Source organism: Natrix helvetica, assembly GCF_964273705.1.
Source record: "Natrix helvetica genome assembly, chromosome: 4".
Lineage (NCBI taxonomy): Eukaryota > Metazoa > Chordata > Lepidosauria > Squamata > Natricidae > Natrix > Natrix helvetica.
Window position 1 is genome coordinate 146119194 of NC_138550.1, and position 26845 is coordinate 146146038.

Consider the following 26845-nt stretch of genomic DNA (forward strand, 5'->3'; position numbering starts at 1 on the left):
GATGTCAAGGATGGAAAAACATGTCTGTTCAGTAAAAGAGTGGGCAAGGAGAAACTTCTGTAGGATTTCAAGTTTCTATTATTATATGCTTTGGCAGCAATTATCAGTCTTGGCTATTTTAAGACTTGTGGACTTCAATTCCCAGAATTCCCAGGCAGTATGGGGATTACAAACATTCCTGTAATTTTTGTGGTATTGGTTTCTATCTCAAAAGGCTATCAATAAATGAATAATGGAGCATAAATGGTAGATTTTCTGAATCTATAGAGACATCCAATTAACTAAAATTCTCTTCCATCTGAACAAAAACTGAAAATATAGTTACTAAAGTTTTACTACAAGATAAAGGCATTGAATACTTTGCATGCTACATATTATTTACTGAGGTATAGAAAACACTCAATGTAAAGCGGCAAACAAGTGTAATTATTTGAAAAGGATCTCTTTAAATCAATCCAAACATTTAAAATTGTTACTGATTAAAAGCCAAACTTAAGTGGTAGAAATTTAAAAAGCTAAACTTATTGAGGAATATATTTTAACACAGTGTAGGAAGTTATCACCTAGCCCTCTCCCAGAAAAATGAAATATCCTAGGAAATATTGATAAGGCAGAATATTATATTTTCCTGGATGTGAAAAAGGGAGAAACACATTTTAAACACAGAGTAAATTCCTGCAGCTTCCCCGCTTTGTCAATGGGCCATTAAGAAGGCCAAGCTAGTCCACTTTACATAATAAAGAGTTCTCCTCTTAACTCCAGAGTGATGGGATAAGGCAGGATAATATAAGCCTTTATTCAAGTGACCACATGGCAGCTGAACTCAATCAAACCTGAATTCAAAACAGCCTAGAGGGTTGCCCCTGCATGGGCCCATGTGAGTCTGGCAACCAATCAGAATACATTTCTTACACAGGAACAGGAAACAGATAGGTGGGACTGAACAGGTTATAAAAATCCCTGCAAGCCCTTCTTCACCCCTTCTCTTCTTCTCCACCAACATTGAAGCATGTGATCACTTTTCTGTTCAGGGCTCAAGCCATGTGGTCCTGTCCACCATTAAACCATCTTTCCAAGCAGCTTCCATGTCTCCAGTGTCTTTTTCCCCACTTGGAGCCGAACCCAGAAGGACATTTCTTCCAACAACAGGAAAAGGCATCCTATTTAACAACTGAATATGATAGCATAATATTGTCCAAGTTCACCAATTACGCTTTGCATTTGCAATTAGCTAAATCTTCTGCAGTGGATTTTTTTTAAAAAGAAAATGCACTCTAAAATATTTCATTAAATAAACAAACAGGGTCAGTGCAATGGAATGCACAAAGATAAGGCAGTTTGAAAGAAAATGTAGTTCTTCTCTCTTTACCTTGTTCTCATTTCTCCTGCAAACATTTTCAATGTTGCATGTTATGTCTGTGGAGCATGTAAGGAATGGTGAGGATCTGAATTAAATCTTGAATTGTAATTCTCCTTCTCAAACTATACTTAGATTTACATTCTTTTTTCAGATTTAAGAGCAAATTTAATTAAACAAAATGTTTATTCCTTTTCTCCTTCATAACATGAATATATTTGCCCACTTCAATACACAGAATTTGTTTTAGTTTAAATTCCTTGCATCTCATTCATTTGTATTTACAGTACCTTTAAAATCTGTAACATAGACACTACTGTATTGCTAATTCAGTCCATGCTCCTATACAATATTTTCTGATGACAGTTTAAATATATATTTTAAATAGACTCTGGGTGTATCTTTTTTTGTATTTATTGTATTATTTTGTTTTTATTTTTTATTTTATTATTATTTTATTTATTAAATAGCTTTATATGCCTACCCAATTCACAGTGACTCTGGGCAGCGTAATTATTGTATGATCAATAATTAATTAAAAGATGAAAAGGGAGACAGTAGGCTTTTTCATATTGGAAAGGATTAATATACCATATTTTTAGGAGTATAAGACGCACCATGATTTTGAAGAGGCAAATTTTTTAAAAAGGTTTTTGCACTCTGCAGACCTCTCAAAGACGGGCCTGTTTTTTGTCAAAAAAAAGTGCATGCATGGCCTTTAGGAGGCTTATAGAGTGTTCTTGAGGGCTGGGGGAGGGAAAAATGGCCCGTTTTTCACTTATTTTTGCCCTCTCCAGCCCCCAGGAGCACTCTGGAAGCCTCCTAAAAACTATGCACTGCCATTTTTGCAAAGGGGGTGGGGTTTCGGCAAGCCAAAAATGCTGTATTCAGTGTATAAGACGCACCCAGATTTTCACCCTCTTTTTTGAGGGAAAAAGGTGTGTCTTATACTCTGAAAAATACAGTAACTGTTTTTGGTATGAAATACTGTAATAAGGATATATAAAACATTTTATGCAGGCCATGGTATGCACACAATAAGCACTTTGGGATGGAGCATATCCCAGCAAAATATAAATGGTTTTGCACAGGTGCACACACAAGACAAATGTCTTTGAAGCACTATGGACCAAAACATGCTTGTTCTCGGCAGAGATTATCCCGAGTACAGACAATGGGGGAAAAAAGACAAGGCCACTGATAGTGGCAAAGAGATCATAAGGGAAAATTTGGAAGATCAGAAGGACTGACAGGCAAGCCAGTTTAGTCTAGTGCAGAGTGTCAATTTCATTGAGGGCTGCATCAGGGTTGTGTTTGACCTCAGGGGGCCAAGTTGGGCATGGCCAGCTCAACGTCACTCATGTCAAGGGTGCCTGTGGTGGCCCAAGCACTCTGTCAGTGAAAACAGACTCCCGGGCTCTATTTTGGGCTGCTACGACCTCCTGCAACCCTCTATCAGTGAAAACAGAGGTCGGGAGGGCCTCGCTCTCATTGTCCAATTGAGAATAACGCATGAGTGACCATCTCAAAATACCCAGTGTTGGCCCATCTCATATCATTGTAAGCTCATCATCAAGGCTTCCTAAGGTTGGCTTGACTTTACAGCAAGAAACGAATATTTGCCTATGAAAACCAGTTGGCTGACTTTAGTTAAGTCACTCTCTCTCTCTCAGCCCATCCTACCTCACAGGGCTGTTGTGGGGAAATGGGAGGAGGAAGGTATGTTGAATATGTTCACTGCCTTATTTGTAAAAATAATAAAAGTGGTATACAAACAAACAAATTGTGATGGTTATAAATCAGCTCATCCACGTGACCGACCTGATTTTACAATCTATTTGTGATGATTGTTAAGCAAATATTTGTGGCCATAAAGCAAACACCTCAGTCATTAAGTGAACCAACTATGGTCCAGTTTTGCTGAAAACCAGAAGCAAATGCCACTTTTTGGCCACAGAGTTGTAAAATGCAATCATGTGACTGTGGGAAGTTGCATCCAACATGCGGTAATGTGAATTTGGGGAGGGGCAGTCATTGGAAATTCAGGACTTGTTTGTAAGTACCCCAGGAAAGTTCATCATAACTTTGAAATGCCGCTATGTGTCTGGTTATAAATCGAGGAGAACCTAGTTATTGATTGTATTGTATCCAACTACTTTTATTGCTTCAAAACTATGAATGCAATGCAATTTCTGGTTTGCTTTTGTGTCCTGGGTAGTAACTGAGTTGAACTAATGCAACAATTCAGTTGTGTTTTACACATGCATTTTAACTACACAAATCAGAATCTAATTGGCTCAATTTAGATCATTCAAATCAATACAGCTATCGCATCCAGTTCATCTCAATTATCCAAATGGAAACAATGATTCACGCAGATCTTTTTAATTGCGCTGGGTGATTTTACAGAAGGCATACTCTGAATTTTTTTCTAATTTGACTTTTCACCCCCGTTTGAATGAGGCTTGTATTTCAATCCCAAATAGGCGAAGATCTTACAGTAACTGCTATCTTGATCTGTCCATTACAGTTTGTTCTTCCAACTATTATGTATCCTACTCTGCTTGCATTTACAATGTTTTAATGATTGAAGTTATTGTTTTAATTCAAGAAAGATGGAATTCAGGACCCCTTCCTTGGACGGATGCCGAGAAAACCTTATAAGGTCTTTATAGGTGCTGAAGTCGATGTTATTTTGAGTTTCTCCAGTTTCATATTTATATGACCTCTATTGTGTTCTGTTTGATAAGCATTTCACAATATTACGCATTCTTTTTCTGACATACTGCATGTGATGCATTTTTCTCTCTTCCCTTCTAATTTGATTTGCCTTTAACATTAGAATTTCTATACTACTACAAGGAAGAAGGCGCGATGGCTCAGTAGTTAAAGACATTGAGCTTGTCGGCTGGAAAGTTCGAGATCCTGCGGCCCATCTAGCAGTTTGAAAGCATGTAAATGCAAGTAAATTAATAGGTAACACTTCAGTGGGAAGGTAATAGCATACTGTGCATCTTTGGCATACAGCCATGCTGGCCACATGAACCATGGAAAATGTCTTCGGCCAATGATGACTCCTTCAGCCAAGCATCCTAGAGTTGGACATGACTGAATAGGGAAAATGTTACTTTTACTACAGGTGATGAGCTACACTTCACTGCATCTCTATTTTTCGAAACGTAGACAAGGGATGCATGGAAAGGATGCAGTTCTATGGAGATTCTTAATCATCCAGGTCACGGTTGTCCCAAAGGTAGTTTTTTTTCCCCAAAAGGCAACTAGATTCCCCCCCCCTTTGAAAACATTTCATTTCTTGTGGAAGCGAAAAAAGAAAAAGAAAAAACCAGAAAGTCCAGTTGCCTCCTGAAAAAGCACCTTTGGGACAACCATGACCTGGTTGGCTTAGAATCTCTACAGACATTTCGGTTCTCATCCAAAAAGCATCTTCAATTCTGACTGATAATAATAAAATAATAATAATAAATTTGGATTTATTAGCCGCTCCCTTTCCAAGTAGGACTCGGGGCGGCGTACAATGGAGCATATAACATAAAATACATAACAACACCAAACGTACATACATACATAAGGATAAGGAATTCCCCACCAATCAGTTAGAACTAAAGAAGTTTCTTGGAGGAAGAACTGCAGTTAGAACTGAAGAGGCTTCTTGGATGAGAAGCAAAACATATTCAAAGGGAAAAAAACAAGAAAGTCCAGTTGCCTTTTGGAAAAAAAACACCTTTGGGAAAGGATGCAGGTAGATTGGAAAGCCTGGCTAACATAACCCAGTCCTATATGTTAATCACACCAGAATATCCCCCCGAAACATTGAAATCATAGCCAACAGGGGTCCCCAAACCCGGGGCCGCTGCCCATTGGGAATGGGCCATGGAAGCGGCAGGCAAGCTTGCACAGGTCCACTTGCTTGAGCAGCGAGTGAGTGCAAATAGCGCTCCATGCGCATCAGAGGTGGTATTCAGCTGGTTCTCTCCAGTTCGGGGGAACCAGTAGCGGAAGCTGCGGGAGGCTCCGCCCACCCACTCCGAGGTAATACACAAGACGAGGCATGTGCACTCACATTTGCGAATCGGTAGGGAAGATAAGTCAATCCCACCTCTAGAGTGCATGCACACCCACCGGCCACTCATACAGACCCATCCCCTCCTCGCCCCCCCCCCCCATCCACAAAGCCAGAAAGGTGGGGAACACTGATATATAGCATTCCTTTTTTCAGCATATAAGAAGTACATGTTATAACTGTTCTTATTTTAAGAATCTTCCTTTTATACAAATAAGGACACAGAAGGACAAATGCATCAGGAAAAAGCTAGGCACAGATACGATTTTCTATATGACGTCTTTATTCCTACGGCTTTTAGCAAATGAAGTGTTATGCATGCTCCTTTTCTCCCTCGAAATGCAAAGAAACTTTCATTTCTACCTCTTAACATTCTCATCACATTTCCATTCTGTTTTCTTAGGCCTGCGTTTTTCACTTTCTTTCTTATCTGTCCACTCGTCAAAATCATTTTCTCTATCTGATCAGCTTCTTCAAACTTTCCAGTTGGTAGCGGGGCAGATGGTTTTCAGCATTCAAAACAGGTTCAAACGGTTTCAAAGCCGTGCTGTGGAAGAAGAGGCCGGGAAGGGTTTGATGCAGAAGACAAGCAGTTTATTCAGAAATTATGAGCAATATATTCCGTATAATACACAGTATCATAAAAGCAGGATGAGTAAGGTCTTTTTTTTTTTTTGAATCACACAAGAAGCATGTTACAGTGTAAACTTCTATACTTCCAGCTAGTTGCTAGGCAATATAGAATTGGAGCTCTTATTAGTTCTGCACCGAGAATAACCTGCTACTGTACATTCAGAGACTTAATAAAACAGCTCTGGAGGGCACCAGGAAGTGCAGGAGGGAAGAGATCCCAAATTATAGCTACAGTACAAGCTAAACTGAGAAGTCAAAAAAGCATTTTAGAAGAACTCCGTGAAAAACCACTTCTACATGGCTGCATGGATGTGCCCATAAAGTGAAAAAGAGTTGAGTTCAACCTAAGGTAGACTTTACCTTTTTAGTATATTCGAAAAGTCCTGGATCCCAACTTAAAAACAACAACAGTAATGACATTTTGTCCCTGCTATCAATGCCTCTCTCTTTGAAGTAACTACAGAGATGAAAACAATATTCTGGAAATATATGACAATGATAAATTTGACAATAAAACAATGTCAGTTAGTCTGGTTTTCAGTTTTAGTACACACTGTTCCCAATCTTTTCATTTTTCTGCCTCCTTTCAATTAAGTTGTAACTTACTATTCCGCTAAACTTGATAAGCAACTTTATCTGATTTTGTAAGGGTAATTTTCTAGCCATTTCACATTGTTTCATTTAAATTACAAATTTAGAACTATTATGTCCTTTCCATTCCTTCCCCAACATAGTTAGAAACAAACAAACGCTTTATAGTTTCTCAGTAATGGGAACCTTTTAAGTAACAAAGATTTTGTTCTTAAAACCAAGACAAAACTATGGAATTCACCACCATCCAATGGGGTGACATACCCACCAATTCAGGTGGTTTTAAATGAGACCTAGGCAAATTCACGGAGAAGAGCATTTATCTAGTCGATGACCAGACAGTGTAATCTCAGCTCATCCACACATATGAGAAGCAAGAAGAAAACTCATGTTGACAGGGGTTGCCACTATTACACACCTTGACATCGCCATAACAGCCATTGTGCCAGGTGATGCTTCTCAGAGCTACCAGGTTATTAGCAGAATAAGCAGAAAAAGAATGTGAGTCTGTACAAGTAATACTCATGTACTCATTGGAGTGCAAGAACCATTTTATAAAGGATTTTTGCATCAAAGCAAATTTTCTTTGACATAACTAGGATAGGAAGGAGACCCAAAGGTGCTTTTTCAAGAGGCATCTGGACTTTCTGGTTTTTCTTTGAAGACATTTTGCCTCTCATCGAAGGGGGGGGGGCGAGGTATACAACATCATCTATCTCCAGTCTACAACACAGTCCTTTCAACAGTTCCAAGAAGGCTCCACACAAATTTGCACCATTCTGGTGACTCTGATGACACAGGTAAACAACCCGCTAAAAGGATGCAAATGTCCAGCTGTCTGCAAGGAGTATAAATCCTTCCATTCCCCACCATCCAGTCAGAGCTGAAGAAGCTTCTTGGATGAGAAGTGAAATGTCTTCAAAGAAAAACCAGAAAGTCCAAGTTGCCTCTTGAAAAAAACTTCTAGCACAGCTGTTCTCATAGCTATTTTCAACTCAACTCAAGCCAAATTTGAAATTCATTCCCACAAGATGTGGTGATGGTTACCATCACCACATCTTGTGGGAATGAATTTCAAATTTTAATTACAATTGCAATTACAAAGCTTTGCTCAAATCGGCCCAGCTTGCCTTGTTTTCTTACATTTAAGTCAATATTTCTTCAGTATTTGCAAGTGTATCTTATTTTGTTTTGCTGAGAACGCTTCACTTTGTATTCCAGACTGAGCAGGGAATCAGACATGATGGATGAAAATGGACCCTTCCAATTAAAACAAGGGGAAATGTGGGTTGAATGAGCCCATAATTTGCCAATCTCACTACCCATTGATGTGAATATACACTATATTGCCAAAAGTATTCGCTCACCTGCCTTTACTCGCATATGAACTTACTGTAAGTGACATCCCATTTCTAATCCATAGGATTCAATATGACGTCGGTCCACCCTTTGCAGCTATAACAGCTTCAACTCTTCTGGGAAGGCTGTCCACAAGGTTTAGGAGTGTGTTTATGGGAATTTTTGACTATTCTTCCAGAAGCGCATTTGTGAGGTCACACACTGATGTTGGACAAGTTTACGTGGCCTACCACTTCGTGGCTGAGTTGCTCTCATTCCCAAACACTTCCACGTTATTATAATACAGCTGAGAGTTGACTGTGGAATATTTAGGAGCGAGGAAATTTCACAACTGGATTTGTTGCACAGGTGGCATCCTATCACAGTTCCACACTGGAATTCACTGAGCTCCTGAGAGCGACCCATTCTTTCACAAATGTTTGTAAAAACAGTCTGCATGCCTAGGTACTTGATTTTATACACCTGTGGCCATGGAAGTGATTGGAACACCTGATTCTGATTATTTGGATGGGTGAGCGAATACTTTTGGTAATATAGTGTGTTGTATATGGCTGTGGACAAAAATACTGATATTGGAGAAGCACTGCCAACACAGAGCATGAATTAAAATGCATTGATCTCTTTACTATATTAAAAATTTAGTCCTATACATATTTACTCAGAAGTAAATTCTATTTACAGGATTATAATCCAACTCTATGTGAGTCTACAGTAAATGGACTTTTTTTGTATCGATGCAATGGACTAGGTAGAACTGAATCTTTGCTGCTGTGGAATGAAACGCCTGTGATGAATGAATGTTAAAAGATACTCTACTCTGTAAAAAAAAATTCTAAAGGAAAAAAAATGTGATACCACTTAACTTCCTCTTCTCGTATTTCTGGAATCGTTTGCTTTTTTGCAGTAGGATGTTAAGATGATAAGGAAGTGGATTTGTTCAATGAAATCTTCTTCTTTGTACACAGCAGGGAAATAATAAACTGTTCTCAAGCAAAATGAACAATACTGCTTTTTATATATTTACACTGAAATCACAAAGAACACGGTATGTTTCAAAAAGAAAGCAGATTCGCATCATTTAATAATGCTAACAAACTCGGTGAAAGAACTGGTGTTATCATTTATAGTCCCAATTTCAGATAGTCAATTTAGGACCATAATGGAGTCTGCCCATTTCTGAGAATGAAGGACCATTATATAGATACCGCTACATCTCTGCCTTCTAGAAAGGACACTGAGATTGAGAGGTTTCTTACAGGATAAAGAAAAGAATCAACTTTTATCTTTGGGTTTTGAAGATTAGATTGGACTTGACTAGAGAAATAGTAGCTGTAGCTTTTTAAATATAAGGTTATTTACATTTGATATCTTATTACCTTTTAGATGACATTAAGAGAACATATGTTTGTATATTTAATTGTACGCCGCCCCGAGTCCCTTTGTGGAGAGGGAGCGACTTATAAATTGAATAAAATAAATAAATAAATAAATTAAATGAATATTGTCTTTAAAAGGTAAAGGTTCCCCTCGCACATATGCGCTAGTCATTCCTGACTCTAGGGGGCGGTGCTCATTTCCGTTTCAAAGCCAAAGAGCCAGCACTGTCCGAAGACATCTCTGTGGTCATGTGGCCGGCATGACTAAACGCCGAAGGCGCACGGAACGCTGTTACCTTCCCACCAAAGGTGGTTCCTATTTTTCTACTTGTATTTTTAAGTGCTTTCAAACTGCTAGGCTGGCAAATGGGTGGACTTCAACTCCCAGAATTATCCAGCCAACAAGCTCGCTGGGGAAATCTGGGAGTTGGGAGCCCACCTATCTGAAGACTGCCAAACTTGAAAAACACTGTGCAGAAGCCCAGGGGAGTCTCAAAAGAGATGATAAAGAGTTTTGTTCAATAGCGTTCTCTTTCCATTTTCAACTCTTTACAAAAGTAAAAATAGACTTTTTGCATTTTCTAAGTAATACATGGAACATCTTCTCTTTCAGTTTCCAAAGCTGCAGAGGAGAACTTTAAGTCATCTAATGTGGAAGGGAGAGCAGAATAAGGCAACCCTGCTGTTTCTCTACATGGGGCTTCCCTTGAGATGCACTCGGAGACTGCAGTTGGTCCAGAATGCGGCCGCGCGGGTGATTATGGGGAGTACAAGGTACTCCCATGTGACACCTCTCCTGCGCGAGCTGCACTGGCTTCCTGTGGTCTACCGGGTGCGTTTCAAGGTTCTGATTACGATCTTTAAAGCGCTCCATGGCACAGGACCTAGCTACCTGCGGGATCACATCCTGCCCCATACATCCCTACGACCAATTCGCTCGCACAGAGAGGGACTTCTCCAGGTGCCGTCTACCAAACAATGTCGGGGGGCGACGCCTAGGAGCAGAGCCTTCTCTGTGACGGGCCCAGCCCTGTGGAATGACCTCCCCCCTGATATCAGGACTACCTCTGACCTCCGCTCCTTCCGTGCAAAGCTAAAGACCCACCTCTTCCAATTAGCTGGCCTGGCTCAACCATAGTTTTACCTTATCGCTCCTGACGGGTTTTTTAAAGTCTTGTAATTTAATCGAGGGTGTTTTAAAATTGTCTATTTTAAATTCTATTTTATATATTTGATACCTCCTCCATGTATATGTGTATGTGTACGTGCGTTGTATGTGTTCATTTTTATCTGTATATGTATTCTTCATTTGTATATTTTATGTGTTTTTATTGTACGCCGCCCCGAGTCCTTCGGGAGAGGGTGCGGCTAACAAATAAAATTTATTATTATTATTATTATTATTATTATTATTATTATTATTATTATTATTATTATTATTATTATTATTATTATTATTCATCCCAAGAAGTGAGGAGACCATGTTGCTCCATGAAGAAGCTTTGAGGAAAAGTTTCACTAACTGTTGTCAAAGTGAAGAATCCTTGCAAAAATCTGCACAATCCCAGTGAGTATTAAGCTGGACATTTCTGACCAATTCTCCACTTTGAATAGCCATTTGTGTGTCTTGCTCCTTTGGTTAGCAGATGTAAGCCAGAATTGATACAGGTAGTCCTTGATTTGCAACCACAATTGGGACTGGAACTTTTGTTGCTAAACAAGATAATTGTAAAACCAGTCATTCCCAATTTTACAGCCTTTGTTTTGCCATAGTCATTAAATGAATCGCTGCAGTTAAGTGAAGCATGTGATCATTAAGAGAATTCAATAGCTTCCGCCTTTGACTTTGCTCATCGGGAGCCAGTTGGGAAGGTTGCAAATGGCAATCACGTGATCTTGGGGCACTGCAGTCATGAGAAGGCCATGCCAGTTGCCAAGGGCCTGAATTTGGATCATGTGTCCACAGAGACTCTGTGATGGTCATAAGTGCAAGGACTGGCCACGAGTCACTTCTTCAGCACCCTCATAACTTTGAATGCCACTAAATGAATGCCTTTAAGTCAAGGATTACCCATAATGGCTGATGAACAAAACTAATGTGTACTGTTGTTTCAAGCTGTAGCATCAGGATTATGATCAATAACTTATTTATCTGGCAAAGGGAACAAAATATACTTTCTCCAACAGCTTCCTGTCTTAGCTGATGAGGGAGCCAAGATGGTCTTCCTCTTCCCATGACAATTGCTCTGGGAAGTTAGCAGAACAAAACTCTTAATATCCTTGGATAAACAATGTATTACTTGACTCTCTGGCCAACTAGGAAGTGTTCAGATTTATAGTTCATTGCTATAACCTCATGAACAACTTATATCTTTCCTTTTAAGGTACGTGGATCAATTTCCAGAACTCCCCAGTCTGCATGGAGAATTAAGGGAATTGAAGTCCGCATGACTTAAAGTTATCAAGTTTGAAAATACTGCTCTAGGCTTTATTGATGCATCTTTCTTTTTAAAAAAAATAATTTCCAAACCTAAAGGAAGAGATTATTCTGCAATGAATGAAAGCAGCACTTGGAGGCAATGATCAGTTCGAAATATCTGAAATAAAATATAATGAATGTATTTGTGTGATCGGTTGCCATAGAATGAAATCAAGCCAGTTTGACAATCAAAATCAGCTGTTTTGGAAGAAATTGCAAAGTTTGAATGGGACTTAAGTCAGTTGTATAAAGAAACATAAAATGCTTCTCTCTCAAAAGAAAACACTCCACAGAGCAAATATCAGTGAGAATTGATTGGCAAGGCCAACATTATTTGTAATAACTTCCCAAAGTTGGAGCGCTTGTTTGAATCAGTATCTTAACTTCACCAATTGCTCTAATTAAACAATTTAGCTCTACTAATGTTAACATAGTGTGTAAAGGGATAGTGCAGTTCAAAGGCATAAATGAGACTGGTGTCATGTAATTTTTTCCCCAATAGCACGGAACTGCTTGAATTTTTTATCTGGCAAGACTTCCTATTAATTTTTTTTTTGAACCAGAAAACTTCATTGACATCATCTGCAATGTCTAAAACATCGTTTAAAAAAACACTTAAAGCTAAGCTCCTGCTAAAATTAGCTTAATAAATTATTTTTCATGCCACAACCTTTGTAGCTAAAAAACAGAGAAAGAAATCCTAATAACCCAAATACCCATCTGTTATCTATGTCCAATTAAATAATTCAATGTAATGATAGTTAATTTTGTTTTCTTTCACATTCCAACATTTTTTAAAAAATAAAAATAAAAAGCAGGCAACTCAAAGATAGCTACTTGATTCTTCAACACCTGCTAGAGTTATTATGCTTAAAAGTTCACTAATGTTTCTTTAGCCAAGAACAAATGCTATTTTAAACATTCCCAGAAGATTTCACTGAGTTATTTCTAAACCTGAAACTCAACGAAGATTACACACTTGCTGTTTAGGAAAGTTATTTGTACCTTTCAATCAGCATTTTTGTTCATAATGGATTTCAATAAGCTACTGCCAAGTCCAGTAACATAACACAACAATAACAACAAAAGAAAAATGGAATAGCATCTGATATACCCACATTGGTTGCATCAGAGGGTTTTAACATCTTTTGACACTTCCTTAAAACATTGCTTTCCAATGACTTTAGATATGATAGCAACAACACAATATACATATCCCATTTAAATGTATATTTATATAACTTACTCAAGACTTTACTACGAAAACATGTTTCTCATTGCATGTTTGGACTATAGGGTTTTAATCCTAGAATATGCTCAAAATCTCAGAATTTGCCTAATATTGATTATTTTAAGATGTTTAAATTATTCTTGGCTCCATATTTATACATTAGTCATAAAAATGTTATGGAAATATAATTAGAAACTAGAGTTCAAGCACTATGGGATATAGCATTTCCCAAAGGAAGCTTTCTCAAGCAAGATATTTCATTAAAATAGAAGTCAAAATCCTGGAAAATGACCTTCAAACTTTCTTTCCTCTGTGTTACATATGTGTGTTACTTCTTTTCTTCATAGTTAGGTTAAACGTAATTTCTGTATTTAACATTACTTTCTTTTGTTTTGTTCTGTTTACTACTAGTACAACACTGTGATGAAAAGTGGAATATTGACTTTTATTTCAATATAGGAGACCCAGTTTGATCTAGTTGTTAAGTCACCAGCCTAGAAGGCAGGGGGTTGTGAATTCAAGTCCTGCCTTAGCCATGAAAGCAAACTGGGTGACATCTCAAAGAGTTGTTGTGGGGCGAATAGGAGGAAGAGATTTTGTTGGATAAGTTTACCTCCTTATTTGTAAAAATAATAAAGGTGGGATACAAATAAATAAATATTTATTAGGGGCTAGAGGTTATTGCTAGTATAGTATTAAGATACCGGTATATGTTTTCTTTTTCTCCTGCAAATGTTTGCTAACTTCTCAAGTATAATCTAGACCAACAAAATTGCTAGTGATAGTACACTGCAGAATGGGAAAAAATGCTGTGGTCCTTTCATTCAACTTCCCCCAGGATACCTACAGCAGCAACATCAGAAGTTGGGTCAACAGTGATTCTGTCAAAGCCACATAATAAGATGTTATCTATGGCATCCCTGCCACAAAATAAATACTGAAATACCCACCACTTATTTCTAGTATACTTATTTATTCAGGAGACATATATACCACCTCTTAGCAGACATATATAAATATTAAAGCAAGTAAAAAAAAAATATAGTATCCACAAAACAAATAAAAGTCCAACCAACTGTACCAAATATTTTATATTCAGGAAAATGTGATTCCTTAAATTTGCCATAAATTAAGAGAGGATAATGTCATTTTCTCTAATTTTTTATTAACATCTTTATTTTTGTTTTTTAAAAGTTTTTATCTTAAAAAAGAAATGTAAAACATTAAACAAGCAAAATAAAAATGCAAGTAGTCGTCAACTTACAATCGTTTACTTAAGCAACAATCTGAAGTTACTACTATTTTAAAAACAAGGGATTTATGACTCAGATCCAGAGTTCTAATTGTTTTCATATCTTTGCAGTCATTTGACCAGAATTTGGGCGCATTACGGCCACTTGCAGTATCCCATAGTCACATGGCTACATTTTACCAGCATTTATTTTCAGCTTTCAGCAAAAATGCACTGAGTGAACAGTAAGTGGGTTTGTCACGTTTTCTGACTGTTATGATTTGCAACCTTAATGGACAGGTTACAGTCATAACTCAAGGTCTATCTGCACAAATTTAAGAAGGAAAGGGGGGAGGGATCTCTTATGGTTGATGCTTATCAATAGTAATTGTTTATCAATGAATTCACTATTATAATATGAAGAGTACATGATATAACAGAATAACAGAGTTGGAAGGGACCTTGGAGGTATTTTAGTCCAATGCCCTGCTCAGGAAACCCTATACCATTTCAGACAAATGGTGGTCCAATCTCTTAAAACCCTCCAGTGTTGGAACATTCACAATTTGTTCCACTGGTTGATTGTTGTAGCTATCAGGAAATTTCTCCTTAGTTCTAGGTTGCTTCTCTCCTTGATTAGTTTCCACCATTGCTTCTTGTCCTGCCCTCAAGTGCTTTGGAGAATAGCTTAACTCCCTCTTCTTTGTGCAACTCCTTACATATTACATAGCAACACTGCTATTATGTCACCCCTAGTCCTTCTTTACATTAAACTAGACATACCCAATTCCAGCAACCGTTCTTTATGTGTTTTAGCCTCCAGTCTCCAATACAATATATTATTGTAATATGTCACAGAATCTTTGCCACAGTAAGACAGCGACAACACCATTTGATAAATTCTCACCTCTCTAAAGCAGTGTTCCGGACACAGCTCTGTTTGCTTCAAAAATGGAAAGAATGACCCTGTAATTTTTTACAATTACTCAGTTCCAGATGATGGAGTAAGGCTGTCAGATACCCAAGAGTGCTGCTTTCACTAGGATGTATGAGCAGTGTCCTGTGAGTTGTCACCCAAGTTGCAGGGAGAACAAAGCAAACCAAAAATAACAGTTTCATTCAAAAAAAGGATCAGTTCTCATAGAGCTCCTTCCTAACACGGATTCAGATTTAAACCACCCTACCTGGGAGATCTCTGCTTGCATTTCCTATGGTCTTGGCATTCATAGTTGGATCTTGGAATAGGGAGAAAAGCAAATGACCCAGATATCCAAGACTATTAAAGTGACCAACGAATTAGAAAACTGTAATATTTACAGTGTAAATACTACTAAGTGTTTCTATTTTTTTCTTAACTGACATTATCGTAACCCTAAACTAGGTGGGTGGAGTTGTTCCTTCCATTTTCAACAAATAAACAAAACGTTTTGGTTTTGTTCTTATGGTCATCTCTGGCCCTCTTTAGTTTTTTGATTCAAGAAAAAAAAACTCTCCATCCTATCTGTCTATAGAGATTCTCAGTCATCTAGGTCATGGTTGTCCCAAGGGTGCTTTTTTCAAGAGGTGACTGGACTTTCAGGTTTTTCTTTGAAGACATTTCGCTTTTCATCCAAGAAGCTTCTTCAACTCTGACTGGATGGTGGGGAATGGAAGGATTTATACTCCTTGCAGACACCTGGATATTTGCATCCTTTTAGCGGATTGATTATTTGTGTCATCAGGGTCACCAGAATGGTGCAAATTTGTGTGGAGCCTTCTTGGAACTGTTGAAAGGACTGTGTTGTAGACTGGAGATAGATGATGTCGTATATCTCCCCCCCCCTCCCCCTGGGTGATGAGAAGCAAAATGTCTTCAAAGAAAAACCAGGAAGCCCAGATGCCTCTTGAAAAAAAGCACTTTTGGGTCTCCTTCCTATCCTGGTTATGTCAAAGAAAAATTGCTTTGATGCAAAAATCCTTTACAAAATGGTTCTTGCACTCCAATGAGTACATGAGTATTACTTGTACAGACTCACATTCTTTTTCTGCGTATTCTGCTAATAACCTGGTAGGTCTGAGAAGCATCACCTGGCACAATGGCTGTATGGCGATGTCAAGGTGTGTAATAGTGGCAACCCCTGTCAACATGAGTTTTCTTCTTGCTCCTCACGTGTGTGGATGACCTGAGATTCCACTGCTAGCACGATCTCTAAATGGTACAAAGGCACTGTTGTGTTTTCTGGAATGCTACAGGCAGGTCTGTCATTTTGTCATAAGCAAATAACCTGTGCATTGGATGTGCTGGTTTTCCTAATGTATATTCTCCTCCTCAGGCGTGATATGAATGTGTAACTGCTTTAGTCTGAAGTAAGAATGTAATCCTATTGAAATGCTGGAACAAGTAAAAACAGCAAAGAAACTCAGTTCTCCAGTAACGTTTTTCCACCTGAGGTTGCTCATGATTCAGAATGTATGATCAAATGTGCATTCACCAATATGTATTGCAGTATTATTACTCACAGGGTTGATTTCTAAATCAAATCCTGGCTTTACAAGTGGTCTACAGAGGTTCCATTTTCATTTTTAATGGCTTGGGGGCTTGGGAGAAGATGCAATTTGGGGAAAAGTATGGCTCCTTTTTTAAATAGCCTATTTTTCTTCATCAAATGTAACTTTCTTGATATTGCCTACAGCAATTTAACTACACAAGTGAAGAAGAAAAATGTAATACTTCTAAGTACAGCAAAGCTCTAACAATTTTGAGGTAGCAAGCACATGAAATATCTAGAAATGGAACTCAACAAAACGGCTGCTGTGGGAGGAGATTCCCCATCAAAAATTGGTTGTGGAATGGCATCACAAAAAATCCACTTGTTGCTCTTTGTTACAGTCTCTAAACTCCAAGGACACTATTTACCCACACCCCACTTACCTCTATCTATTCTAGGCAGGTGGGCAGAATATAAACAAAGCAATTACAATTTTTAAAAACTAGTTTTTTAAATTTTCTATGAACCTCTAAGGCTGTTATTTGGGAAAACGCAAATCTTAAAATTGATTCTGGGGTTGGTTGATGCTTTGCTCTGCAATACAACAACTTCTTTTAAAATACTATTTAAATTTAAAATCACTTTTAAAAATGTACAATGTTGTGTGAGCCAGCAATCATAGTTTGGCAATCATGGTTTATGAGTCAGCATGTTGAGAAAACCCATACAAGGGATCACTTGCCCCCCCCCCATGGCTCCCAAATGCGCCAATCTAAATCGAAGTGAAAAACAACAACAACAGTTTACGACTTTACAAGATACGTGAATCCAGTTTGCCCAATGGAAATTGGGTGGGTCCTTTGCAACTCCAGTTTGCATCTGGGTGGAGAACAAAGCTTCTTGTTACAGCGTGCACTGATGGGTCACTCAGTTCAGATGCCTTTTCCAACCCCACCCGTTGAGCACCAATCGCTGCAGAAGCAAAGGAGACATGATTGCATGCACAGGAGACCAACTCTGCCAATCACTCAACACTGCTATGGCAGCAGCTTCGAAAATTTCAATCTAACCATTCATCCAGGAATTGCTTCACCTCCGTCTTATCACCACTGCAAATTGTTGCTTCTATTATCTGACGTAGTAAAAATGGAAAGACTACAATTTTAATTACCCATGAATCGTCACAGAAATTGTCAATACATTTGGTGTTATCAGTGTTGCTACATGATTATACATATACAAACTTAAGAATGCAGCTGAGTGGAACAGTTATCTTGCACTGCAGCTGCATAATTATCTTTTCTCCAAAAGTTTTGCTTTAGAAAATTAGGGCAGAATAGCATTTTGCTGAATAGCATCCTATATCTGTCATCAATACAACCTCCCTCCCCCACAAGATTATCTTTAAATATCAGGCAATAGCATTTTTATTAATCCACAAACACATGTTATCATTAGGTTAAAGCTACCAGGGTTCTCCATTCCAAAAATAGACCAAATTTATTAAAACTGATTGATACAAAAAGTGGGGTTTCAAATGGCTCTGTTTAACTTCTAAGACAATAAATGCATCTATATTTTTAATAATTAAAAACTATATTGCAAGCTATATTGGTTAGTTCTTCTTTTTACCTCTGCCAGTATATTAAGCAGGAGACAGATCCTAGTATTTTACTGATAAGCAATCATCAAGTATTACATTTTTGAAAAGCTGCTTAAAAGGTTCAGGAATGCAACACAAATTATTAGAAAACAATAACTGAAACAAAGTATCTCTTCCCCTTCATGAACATAAAATGTACAAATATGATCCCACATGTTAAGACCCCCATATCAAGACAAATTATATGCTATTCTTTTTCCAAACTTCGCTTTTATAGTGTACCTGGTAAGTTTCAAAGCCATTTTTGTCACCCATTAAATAGCTGCGTTTCAAAGAGATATTTTAAAAACAGCATGCAGATCTGAAGCAAATGTCATGCTGTTTCTTTCAAAAATATCAATATTGCAGTTATTGCTGCTACATTTCTAATTAGACAAAAGGAAGAATCGCAACATCGCTCTAATTAATGTTATATGAAGGCATCCATGCTAACTCTCATTCAAATACAACTCAATGAATCATTATTTATTTAAATTTATTGGTCGCTCAACTCCACAGAGAGTCAGGAATTCTATACAAGATGCCGTTTATTTTTTTTACCCCTCATACAGGAAGCAAGTAAGCAAGCAGCGTTTTTATTTTTCAACTGGGAGTAATATCTTTGAAATGAGAGCTCCTATTTTTCATTACTGCAAGTCACTTGTTTCCCCCAGAAGGAAAGTTTAAAAGGAAAGCTGCAAGTGGAGTGGGTGAATGGAAAGGTAGTTGAAAACACACAATTTGTTAACTATTCTATTGGCATATCTCAGATTTGGAACCGTCTGTTTCAGGCTCTCGTTCTTACTACATACAACAACATGCCTCCCTGCAAAAACGAAAGGCTCGTTTTTAATATAAAGTAATGCTAACACCAGGAAAGCCAGAATTCGTATTGGCTTCCCTTCTTCTCGGCAGTCAAGAGACACCACTTGCCCCGACTTGGAAGTTGAATGGGGTTTCCTTCCAAGTTCGTGCGTGGAGCCTCGACCCCTCACCCCCACCCGAGATGCCAGTCGAAATTCCTCTGGAAGCCAATGCCATTCCCAATGCTCCCAACTTCGATCCGGTGGGAATCCAGCACGGCTCGTAGCAATTAAAGAAGGGCCAAAAGTGTTCTTTTAATCGGATCGGGCGACCCAGTAAGGTGCTTCTTTGAACCTGGCCCAAGGGGAGGGGAAGCAAAAGAAGCCGCGTTTCGTGGACTCCGATCCCCGACACTTTCTCCCACGCCTGCCGACAGCGTCCCGCCCAGTCTCGGTGGCTGCCTAGCATTTCCCCTCGCCCGCCCTGAACTTTTACTCCCCGCCGCTGCCCGCGCTCAGCTCAGCCGAGGAGCCGCGCCGCTTCAGCCCCACTTTTCGGGGGACCCCGACTCGCCTTCTGCCCCGGAGGGGAAAGTTGCAACGCGCCTCAAAGAAGCCCACGCGAGGCAGGAGGAAGAAGGGAGCGACGCGAGGCGGGAAAAGGAGCCTCTTTTGCACCGCAGGCAACACAAAAAAGCCAACTAAGCAAAGCAATGGTCCTAAAGCCGTGGAAATGACTAACCGCAGCCCCTTTACCTCGCCCCGCAGAAATGCAATTCTCTTCTCTAATGCGCCATGCTCCGGCTGCTCGGCGGAGGAAGCGCGGCGACAAGGAACCAGCGAGCGAGCAGCCCCGGACGCGGTGGATTTCTCACATACGGCTCGGGCTCCGCCGGAGACTCCAGCCACACCGCCTGCCTCCGGCTGACGTCAATGTCACTGTCACATGGCTCGCTGCGAACCCAAAGAGCATTGGTCGTCGTAGCAACCGCAGCCCGGCGCTGTGAGATAATTTCGAGAGGTCATTTGTGCACGTTTGGAGCGCGGTTGAGGCTGACCCGGGTCCCCGGACTGGTGGAAAATTGGGGGGGGGGGAGGCGGGAGAGGGCTGAAAGGGGGCGGTGAATTCATTAAGGTCTGCAGAGATAACGACCGACTTGCAGACCCGCCACAACCCTTTTGGGTTGTGTAAAATGGGGAGCAGGAATGTGGCATTCCTCCCCCCCCCTTCTTAATTTCTTCTCAAGGCATTCCCGAGTCGGGATGATTTTTACCACTTCCTTCCCTCCCTCCCTCTTTTTTGTCTGCTTGTCTGCTTTTGTCAGTGGACCAGTGAAGAGAAAACTTCAAAATAAATAAATAAATCCCGATGTAAGCCTCAGGGATTATATTTTAAATAATTATTTTAACTGTCACGATCCATCAGTTCAACTCTTCAGTGAGACATCATGCGCTATGTGGAATGGATGCTTCTTGGCTTCCTCTAAAAGAACCGGCACAAATCAAATTACTTGTCGTTCTCAGCACATAACAAGCATAATTATTTGTATTGGAATTTTTATCAGCTAACCGTCCTGGCAAAGGATAGATTTTATTTTAAAAATCTAGAAATAAAAGTCAGTAAGTAATGTAATAAAAATTCAAAGGACAAAAATGCTCATGGTGTACATGAAAACATATTTCCCAAGTTACTGCAGTAAAATAAGAGTACTACTGAGAAAGGCCTGTCTCTGGTCTTGCTCAATTTGAATTTAAAGAATGGAAGACAAAAAAAGGGAATAAACTAATATCGATCACATCAAATGTTCCATTAATCTACGCAAAATGCTTCCCATTTACCATAGTTGATTTATCAGATGCAACTAGTAGTCCACAAATAAGAACATAAATCAATAGTCCTTTTCGTTTGCCATCTAACAGTTGGAATTAAGAAACAACACAATTTCTTTTTTAAAAAATATATTTTTATTATTTTTACATTTAAAACAATGCAGTACCGCAGTCGAAGTGACCATATATTCACATTATACACAATTAGTCTCAATCATTAACTATTAGCCTTCTTGGTGCATTATCTATCCTTCTGTCCAATCACAATCTATACAGTTTGTTCCAGTCTTGTCACCTTGTCTTATACCAATCATAAAATCTGTTCCAGACTTCAAAATATTCTGATTCCCCTTTATTTTTAAGTTCAAGAGTGAGCCTATCTGCTTCCGCACAGGCCAACACTTTTCTGATTATATCCAGCTCTGATGGTGTATTTTCTTTTTTCCAATACTGCACAAAAGTTATGCGTGCCACAGTTTAGTACATGTATAATTAGATAGAGTAGATTTTTGTTAAACCCCTCCGGTATTATGCCTAGGAGAAAAATTTCTGGTTTAAACAAAATTTGGTCTCCCACCATTTGTTCCAACCATGATTGAATCATTTTCCAATATCTTTTGGCCTCATTGCATGTCCACAGAAACAACACAATTTCATGGAGATTCCATTTAGTTATTATACCTCGGAATAATCATAGTAGAAGTTCAATGACTTCATGGATGAGCTATGCCAAAAAGAATGATCATATAATTAGAAAAACTAATTGACAACTGATTTAATCTATTAAAATTGTTGAAACTATTGAATTTTTGCCCATGTTTGATTTGGCTTGTTCTTAACAGATAGATAACAACATTATATTTAAATACTTTGATCAAATGTTCCTTAAGTATCTTAGTTTATATATTTTCAAGCAGATCTTTCTTTTTATTTCTACATAATTTATTAATATATTTTATGCAGTTCTGATATATTCAAATGTATTTACAGTAATATCTGTCATGGAAATCTTATGTTTAAGAAAGAAACATTCCAAAAAATCTCAACCATTTGCCTGATTTGGGAAAACAAAGATATCACAATCCATAAAAATTAACTAAAGATATTTGCAGTGTTTTTAGGAAGCGGCTGTTAGTCCACTTTATTGGGTGTCTTTGTTTATAAGGGACAATACTTTAACCCCTACAGTTGCTCTGTTCATTTGACTGTATTAACCTTAATAATGAAAAAATACAGAATATTAGATATTAATTCAATATAAATTTTTAGAAAAGTTTTACATCATGCTGGAATAGCAGTTGGTAAAAAAAAACCACCAAGATCTTCTCAGCTATATCTCAGAAATCATAGGAATTCTCCCTGGCATGACTGATAACAATAGCACTTAGACTTATATACCGCTTTACAGTGCTTTACAGCTCTCTCTAAGCAGTTTACAGAGTCAGCCTATTGCCCCCAACAATTTGGGTTCTCATTTTACCCACCTTGGAAGGATGGAAGGTTGAGTCAACCTTGAGCCTGATGAGATTTGAACTACCATATTGCAGGCCGGCAGTAGACAGTCAGCAGACTGTCGGTCTACCACGGCACCACCACGGCTCATCATGATGTTAAGAAAATGGTGAAATGTGCACCTTGCATAATGCAATTCCTATCCTTGTATCATGATACATTTCAAGGACACCTATGTCTTTTATTAGCTATAATAAATTCACTGTTAGAAAGAAAGACTATCTTGATTTTTTTTTCATATCTTCTTACTGTATAAAAAGCAACATGTAGAGTAGAGGCGACAATTTCTCAGAATTACTTGCAGGTTTCCATTAATTATGTGAAAACTTCCATAGGTTTTCTGCTGATTCCGATTAAAGCTCACAAAACTGTAAATATCTGTGTTTACCCGCTACATAATTTGAAAAATAAGACAAGTTCATGCTTTGTTGCTTTTGGGTATTTTGTGTGTGTGTGTGGATCAGTTTTCAGATTCCAAATACCATTAATTTATGGACTATCTGAAGTGATACTTCCTAAGCAGTGATTTTGCCATCTAATTGGCTGGTTTTGTCCAATCAGGCCATCGATTCATCACATTTTATTTCTCTGGAAGAAACGAAAAGCAATTGATGGTAAGGAGCAGCTCTTGAGTTCTTACCCAATCTGGGTATCCTACATGTCAGGGCTCTTGAGTTGCCACTACAGATGAGTGGACCTCAACTCTCAATGTTGTGACCCATTGGCTGCCTGCAGAGATAGCTGCAGAGTCAGACGAAGAGGAGGTTGGCCAGCTTGAGAGCTTTGGAAGGCTCTGATAAGGAAACATCATCAGAGACAAAGCCTTCTGTCTCCCTCCACCCCCAGGTGGAAAGGTAGTTGTCTTCTGGGCCTGAGCTGAATGAGGGGGAGGAACAAATGGGGTCCAGCCCAGATGCGCATATGCACCGGGGTGGGTTGCTGCCAGCATTACTGCTGGTTCAGTGCATGCACATTTGCCCATAAATGCAATTACACTTGTTCTGCGCATACGCAGAACTGAAAAACAAGATGGCGGCACCACTCACATTGCTTAGGGGCATGGCAGACATGGGTCACTGCCGGTTCCAGCAACCCAGGCCGCCAAACCACTACCGATTCGGCCGAACTAATCCGAACCAGTCAGAACCCACCACTGATATGTGCAGAGAGGAAAAGAGAGGAGAGCAAAGGAAAGCAGTAATCTGGCTCTCAGGGAGAGGCAGATACAGACGATAACCAGGCTCTCCCTGGCTGGGAAATAAATAAGAGAGGTTTGGGAGCGGCCGGTTGTTGCAGACAACTGTTCATTTCTAGTATACAGCAAGCAATTCGGATTTCTTGCAGTGACGTGCAGTGAGGTTTATGGCTGGTGAGGCTGGTGACGTCATCAGGAAGGCGGGGAATGGGACCACGTGTGCAGGAAGCTGAGGCAGCCTCAGCCTCTTACACACGTGGTCCCATTCCCCGCCTTCCTGAGTCAACATGAAGGGGACCGCGGAGCGCGAGCCACGATCCCCTTCAGTTAGGCAGGGAATTGGACCACGTGTGCCTTTTCCCTTTTCCCTTTTTTTTTTCTTTTCATGATGATAGCGGTGAGGCTCTGCCTCCCCTGCCTCCCCTGACCGCACATCCTTGGATTTCTTGGATATGTTGGGACTACTTACATTTGATGTTTTGTTTATCCCTCTGAATAAAAGACTGTTACTACCTTGTAACCAAAAGATGTTTGTTCTACTCGTGAGTGAACGTCTTATCACTTCTTGCGAAAGCTCGGTCAGAACATTCAAGTTCTCAGGAATGGCTGTGGTGGTTGGGAATTCTTGGTATTAAGGCCCACCCATCTGGAAGATGCTTTTGCCTGCTTTAGATTTGAGTCCTTTGAGTCTCCCATTTTTTCAAAGACAAATATATCTTGGTTTAGCTGGCAGCCCAGTTTTACTGCCTTTTTGGTTACCATCCTATTCATTTGGATAAGAAAGGCTCTAGGCCTCTGCCCCAAATCCAACCTCATTAGAATTATGTAAATATGTACACCTTCATTGTATAAAGTAGTGAAGCATTTTGTAATCATCTGTAAAAGTAGTGATTAAAAGAACGTTACTTGTATTTTTGAATGTTTTGTACCCAAAGCCTAAGGTATAATTCTGTTCAGCAATGTGTTTTTTAAAATGGCATTATTGTATTTGTTTCCTAAATCGAAAGCAGAGACAGGGAGGTGAATTTAATAGAATGCAGTCAGTTTGAGTGCTCGTATTAAGATGGCAAAAATAAAGAGTGCCCTTGTTGAGAAAACCTTTTTTTTTTTTGTTATCAAAAAAAGGTAAAAAAAGCATTTTGACTAATGAAAGCTCTTGAACAAAAGCTGTAAAATAATTCACAGCTTTCCACCGACAGCATTATTGGAGAGCAAAAGAATGATTGTTTAAGTCAAGTCAAGTGGAAGGCAACTCCTCAGTAAATACAATATTATGAGAAAATCCCAAGCTCTCCCTTTTACTTTCCACCTTTTCTACTATTAATTTCAGTTCCCAGGGGGGGAAAAACTATAATCATCCCATTCCCCAAATCAAAAGTTTATATTTACAGTTATGATGCAAAATGTTTTTTGAAAAAATGACAGTGGTATTTGTTTAAGTAAAAAGAAAAAAAAATAGATGGGGCCTGTCACAGGGGTTGGTTGCTACGGCATTATTGCCAGTTCGGCGTGCATTTTTGGTTCTGCGCATGTGCACAACATTAGGAAAAAAAGGGGGGTGTTAAATTTTTTCAATAAAGATTGTTCTGCGCATGCCCAGAACAAAAAATCAAGATGGTGGCGCCGACGATAGAAACGGTTCGGGGTGTGTGGCAGGCCGAGTTACTACCTACTCGGCTGAACCGGCCCAAACTGTCACCAAAAGTTACAATTAATCCTCAAACATGAATAGGTAAGTTCCTGATCAAGATAGAGATGCAAAAGAAATCAATCATGGATTCTATCAAGAGCAGATTTGTGTACTTTATTCCAAATGAACCTTATTATACTAACATTCAAACATTCAAAGTCTGTCAGCATCCATCTTTCCATAATCAAAAATGCACAAAATTACACCTGACAAAAATTACGCCTGAAAATTACATATAAACAGCCGCTATTAAATTAAAAACAAGGGTTTTTTGCGGGAAATACATTTTTTAAAACATCTGTCAAAAAAATGAACATTCTATGCACATTGAAGTCTTCTGTTTCAAAGATCTCATGACTCAATCCTTACACGCCCCAGGCAATTTACAGATATTAAAACAGTAATAAAATAAAATGATATTTCAAAACTTCAGTAACAAAATTGGAACAACTAATATCTGATAAAAAGAAAAATATGCATTTATACAATACATGGAATGAACTGGTTCCATGGAGACCCAATCAGAGCTACAAACAAAGAAAATGGGTTGTCGAAACTTTAAGCATATTTCCACACATAACTTTAGTATAAATAGACCTTTTTATGCCTAAAAGCTTCTACTATGCACACTCATTTATCTTTTAGTAAACTCTAAGTGATCAGACCTCAGGAGGAGGGAAAGCTGAGTCAACCCTGAGCTGGTCAGGATCAAACTCCAGACTGTGGGCAGAGTTTGCCTGCAATACTGCATTCTAACTACTGTACTACCAGGGCTCAATTCAGTGGTGGAAATTCTGGTCTCAATTACCTTCATTAACTAAGGACTACCTATAATAATCATATGCTTACCACATCAAGATTTAGAAACAATGATTGTCAACCACAAATACCAAACATGAATAATACAAAGCATTGGCATGTACACAGTCTAAGGAGGTGCTGGGCCGAAAAAAGCCTTTGTAAAAGAGCATTTGGTGGAAAAAATGTGGCTAACACTGATGTACGTGGCGATTCTATTGTCGAACAGTTAAAGGTCGAGAAAATCAGGATTGCTTGTGTGTCCAGGCACCATGGGAATGATTTTCCCCCCTCTCAGATGGACAAACCCCACCTTGTCCTTTGTACAATCCTACTTTCCAGGACTTTCTAGTAAACTGACCAGGATACAGACAGAAGCACAAAGCTGGGACAATATCAATCCAACCTAGACATGTGTTTAAGCCTAGTCATGCATATAAGAGCTGTGGTGGCACAGTGGTTAGAATGCAGTGTGCAGGCTAACTCACTGCTCACTCCAGGAGTTCGATTCTAAATGGCTCAAGGTTGACTCAGTCTTCCATCCTTCCAAGGTCGATAAAATGAGGACC

General features: G+C 39.0%; 1 protein-coding gene across 1 annotated transcript in view; it reads right to left on the reverse strand.

The window, feature by feature from the left end:
• NCALD (neurocalcin delta) overlaps nt 1-20199 on the reverse strand; it is a 62494-nt gene extending 42295 nt beyond the window's left edge. Inside the window, exon 1 of the mRNA XM_081951192.1 lies at nt 20008-20199. The gene's annotated coding sequence lies outside the window, so the exon portion shown is untranslated. The remainder of the gene's footprint in view (nt 1-20007) is intronic.
• Nucleotides 20200-26845: the final 6646 nt, after the last annotated feature.